This window comes from Sinocyclocheilus rhinocerous, unplaced genomic scaffold, assembly GCF_001515625.1.
Source record: "Sinocyclocheilus rhinocerous isolate Xijiao unplaced genomic scaffold, SAMN03320098_v1.1 scaffold510, whole genome shotgun sequence".
Lineage (NCBI taxonomy): Eukaryota > Metazoa > Chordata > Actinopteri > Cypriniformes > Cyprinidae > Sinocyclocheilus > Sinocyclocheilus rhinocerous.
Window position 1 is genome coordinate 1,012 of NW_015653008.1, and position 5,248 is coordinate 6,259.

General features: G+C 37.9%; 1 pseudogene; it reads left to right on the plus strand.

The window, feature by feature from the left end:
* The first annotated feature begins 995 nt into the window (after positions 1 to 995).
* LOC107715494 (otolin-1-A-like) overlaps positions 996 to 5,248 on the plus strand; it is an 11,414-nt pseudogene continuing 7,161 nt past the window's right edge.

Here is a 5,248-nt window from a genome sequence, read left to right on the forward strand (position 1 = left end):
ACATGTTTGTTTCCTGTTCAAGCCAATCTACTGCGCATGTATGGAACATGTCCGCAAAGCGGACCACCAGCGTACACTTCCATTAGTATAAATACAAGTAGTCCGCGGAAAGTATAACACAGGCTTTAGATTTATTAAGATAACTTGACAGCCTAAGAAGATATCTTAACAGCCTGAAGGAAAACAAACAAGAGGCCTAAGATCCTTTAGTTTACAGCCTTTATCTATTATAACAGATGCCAATCGATAAGCGTAGATTTCCTCTCAAGAAGTGACTTTGCCATTTTGGGGTTTTCCCAGAGTAGGTATGAAACTAGATATGAATCTCTATGTACAAGATTTGCAACTGTGAATTAGATGCCTGAAAAGATTGTGTTTGTGGTGCAAACACTTTCGCTTACATGCTTTGTCAGGTCTGAAAATGTTTAAATGTGCTGTCCTTTCCAAATCTTGCGACCTCCATTTGCTGTTTTGATATCAGTAGATCAAACAGAATGAAATCATGAAAGGATGTGGCTTGCGTGTGCGCTTGAACACGGTTAACCTCTGCTTTGATGTCTCAAACACACAAACCGTGTCAGTGTGAGCGTACAGCCATGGCCAAAAGTTTTGAGAATGACACAAATATTAATTTTCACAAAGTCTGCTGCCTCAGTTTTTATGATGGCAATTTGCATATACTCCAGAATGTTATGAAGAGTGATCAGATGAATTGCAATTAAATGCAAAGTTCCTCTTCGCCATGAAAATGAACTTAATCCCAAAAACATTTCCACTACATTTCAGCCTTGCCACAAAAGGACCAGCTGACATCATGTCAGTGATTCTGTCATTAACACAGGATCGGGTCATCAAGAACTTCAAAGGGGGAGGTTCAATTGGTGTGAAGAAGGCTTCAGGGCACCCAAGAAAGTCTAGCAAGCGCCAGGACCATCTCCTAAAGTTGATTCAGCTGCGGGATTTGGGCACCACCACAGTGCAGAGCTTGCTCAGGAATGGCAGCAGGCAGGTGTGCGTGCATCTGCACTCACAGTGAGGCGAAGACTTTTGGAGGATGGCCTGGTGTCAAAGAAGGGCAGCAAAGAACCCACTTCTCGTTTTGTTTTTTTACCACACACACACACACACACACACTTTGAATTATAAAGCCATGATAACAATTTAACAATTAATAATTTAATTTGAGATCGTGAAATAGAACTAAAACAGGGGTCCCAAAACACTTTTGTCTTCTCAGCATACTTTGTTTTGTTTTTTTTACCGGATCCGGGTGACTGCAGTGACCATCTGATCTGGATACAGACTGGATCTGGTGGCTACGGTGACCTCGGAATAAGAGCGCCCGCAGTTGATTTTGATATTCTAAGTATTATCAAATTGCCAGAGTTTTGAGAACGCAGTGGACGTGGAGGACTATAATGTGATAAGAGCTCGCTCAAGTACTGAGGTGCTAAACCATTCAGGGCTTTATAAGTAATTAGCAAGATTTTGAAATCTATACAATGTTTAATAGGGAGCCAGTGCAGTGTTGACAGATATGGTCATAAGTTCCTGGTTCTAGTAAGAACTCTGTTCTTACAGAGCAGCCATCAAGTGTTAGGCAGTGTTCTAGGTTATTACATGCGGAGGTTTTAGGTCAGATAATTAGCACCTTTGTTTTTTCAGAATTTAGCAGTAAGAAATTACTTGTCATCCAGTTTTTTATATCAACTATGCATTCCGTTAGTTTTTCAAATTGGTATGTTTCACCGGGCCGCAAAGAAATATAGAGCTGAGTATCATCAGCATAACAGTGAAAGCTAACACCGTGTTTCCTGATGATATCTCCCAAGGGTAACATGTAAAGCGTGAAGAGTAATGGCCCTAGTACTGAGCCTTGAGGTACTCCATACTGCACTTGTGATCGATATGATACATCTTCATTCACTGCTACGAATTGATGGCATCAGATAAGTATGATTTGAACCATGCTAATGCACTTCCACTAATACCAACAAAGTTTTCTAGTCTATTCATAAGAATGTTGTGGTCGATAGTGTTGAACGCAGCGCTAAGACTCAGTAGCACTAATAGAGAGATACAACCACGATCAGATGATAAGAGCAGGTCATTTGTAACTCTAATGAGAGCAGTCTCAGTACGGTCTACATCCTGAAATCCTGACTGGAAATCCTCACAGATACCATTTTTCTCTAAGAAGGAATATAATTGTGAGGATACTACCTTTTCTAGTATCTTGGACAGAAAAAGGAGATTCGAGATCGGTCTGTAATTAACTAGTTCTTTGGGGTCAAGTTGTGGATTTTTGATGAGAGGCTTAATAACAGCCAGTTTGAAGGTTTTGGGGACATATCCTAATGACAATGATGAATTAATAATAGTCAGAAGAGGATCTATGACTTCTGGAAGCACCTCTTTTAGGAGCTTAGATGGAATAGGGTCTAACATGTTGTTGGTTTAGATGATTTAACAAGTTTATACAATTCTTCCTCTCCTATAGTAGAGAATGAGTGGAATTGTTCCTCAGGCGATCTATAGCAAGCTATCCTATAGCTGACGGCTGCATGGTTACAATTTTATCTCTAATAGTATCGATCTTAGAAGTAAAGTAGTTCATAAAGTCATTACTGCTGTGCTGTTGGGAAATGTCAACACCTGTTGATGCTTTATTTTTCGTTAGTTTAGCCACTGTATTGAATAAATACTTGGGGTTATGTTTGTTTTCTTCTAAAAGAGAAGAAAAGTAATCAGATCTAGCAGTTTTTAATGCTTTTCTGTAGGATAGGTTTTCTTTCCCGCCAAGCAATACGAAATACCTCTAGTTTTGTTTTCCTCCAGCTGCGCTCCATTTTCCGGGCTGCTCTCTTTAGGGTGCGAGTGTGCTCATTATACCACGGTGTCAGACTGTTTTCCTTAATCTTCCTTAAGCGTAAAGGAGCAACTGTATTTAAAATGCTAGAAAAGAGAGAGTCCGGATACTACCTTTTCTAGTAGTATCTTTGACAGAAAAGGGAAATTCGAGATCGGTCTGTAATTAACTAGATCTTTGGGGTCAAGTTGTGTTTTTTTTAATGAGAGGCTTAATAACAACCAGTTTGAAGGTTTTGGGGACATATCCTAATGATGAATTAATAATAGTCAGAAAAGGATCTATGACTTCTGGAATCACCTCTTTCAGGAGCTTAGACGGAATAGGATCTAACATACATGTTGGTTTAGATGATTTAACAAGTTTATACAATTCTTCCTCTCCTATAGTAGAGAATGAGTGGAATTGTTCATCAGGGGATCTATAGGGCACTATCTGATGCGACACTGTAGCTGACGGCTGCATGGTTACAATTCTATCTCCAATAGTATCGATCTTAGAAGTAAAGTAGTTCATAAAGTCATTACTGCTGTGCTGTTGGGAAATGTCAACGCCTGTTGATGCTTTATTTTTCGTTAATTTAGCCACTGTATTGAATAAATACCTGGGGTTATGTTTGTTTTCTTCTAAAAGAGACGAAAAGTAACCAGATCTAGCAGTTTTTAATGCTTTTCTGTAGGATAGGGTATTTTCCCACCATGCGATACGAAATACCTCTAGTTTAGTTTTCCTCCAGCTGCGCTATGTTTTCAGGGCTGCTCTCTGTAGGGTGCGAGTGTGCTCATTATACCAAGGTGTCAAACTGTTATCCTTAAAGTGCCCCTATTATGGGTAATGAAAGGTTCATATTTTGGTTCCCCAACAACAGGTTGATATGCATGCAAGGTCAAAAACACTTTCATTGTCTTATAATATGCATTTATTTTTACCTTACTTGCTCAACACCTCCCAAACGATTCGCTCAACGATTCATTTGTCCAAACCTCTCCTTTGCGTGATGCTAATTGGCGGTGATTGGTCCAATTGGTCTCATTTCCATTTCATCATGCCTGTAATGCCTGATAAAGCAACGTTTTTGAGCGCAGTGCTGCTTTGTGTACAGCGTTACCGGGGAAACAGCTGTTTTACCGCTCCAAAAGCAGCACCTAGTGGCAAAGAATGAATTTGCATTTTCATTCAGACCACCGCAGAAAGACCAACAAGTGGGCGGGCAATATGCTAATGTTTCATGTTGATGTCAACATGAAACGGCTTGGGATTCATTTTAAAAACAACTCATTTCAATGACTCAGAGTCGACTCTTTCTTTTGAGAGACAATAACTTTATACACAAACATTTATTATTATTATGTTGAAAACAGTTGAGTAGAATTTTTCAGGTTTCTTTGATGCATAGAAAGTTTAGAAGAACAGCAACTGAAATAGAAATCCCCCCCACCCACCCCCAAAATATATACTGGCTCCAAGTTTTTGAATGGCATAGTGTATAATCTTACAAAAGCTTTTTATTTCAGATAAATGCTGCTCTTTAGATCTTTCTATTCATTAAAATGATCCTGAAATTTTTTTACTCAAGTGTTTTAAATTTTGATAATAATAATAATAAACATTTCATCATCAATGTTTCAGGATCATGTGACACCGAAGACTGGAGTAATGATGCTGAAAATTTTGCTTTGATCACAGCAATCAATTATTTTATTATTCAAATAAAAAGCAGTTATTTTAAATAGTAAAAATACTTCACAATATTACTGCTTTTGCTGTATTTTGGATGAAATAAATGCAGGCTTGGTGAGCAGAAGAGAATTCTTTAAAAAAAAATTTTTTAAATCTGTTCAAAAGCTTTTGACTGGTACTGTACATAATTTTTTCTAAATTTTTCTAAACTAAACTATACAGGGAACCTTATTGTTAAGGTTAAAAGTAACAATTGATTTGTATACAAGTTCATATTAGACCATTTTTTATAATGACGTTACATACATTTTTATTGATTATAATAAAATGAGCAATTATGAGTAAATATATAAATTTAATGTTTGCAAATTTCTCCTCTAGTGTACATTTTTCTCGCTAGTTTATGGACACTAAATGGAGTTTCTGAGGTTATGTGACAGTGTTTTCAAACTGCTGTCTTTCCACGGTTGAAACACTCATTGAGTGATACACTATACTTTCAGTACGTTGTGTACTGTGTACACGTAGTGTATCTTTCAACATGGGTCGGATGTTCATTCAATGTTTAGCTATTTCATGCTAATTATAGAATGCACTCCTGCTTCGCTTGAACTGAGGCAAAGCGGGAGCACGCGTGAACCGTCACGCCACTAAAGAGCTCCAAAACTGTATCCTTTGAAATTCTCAATACAGCTAATA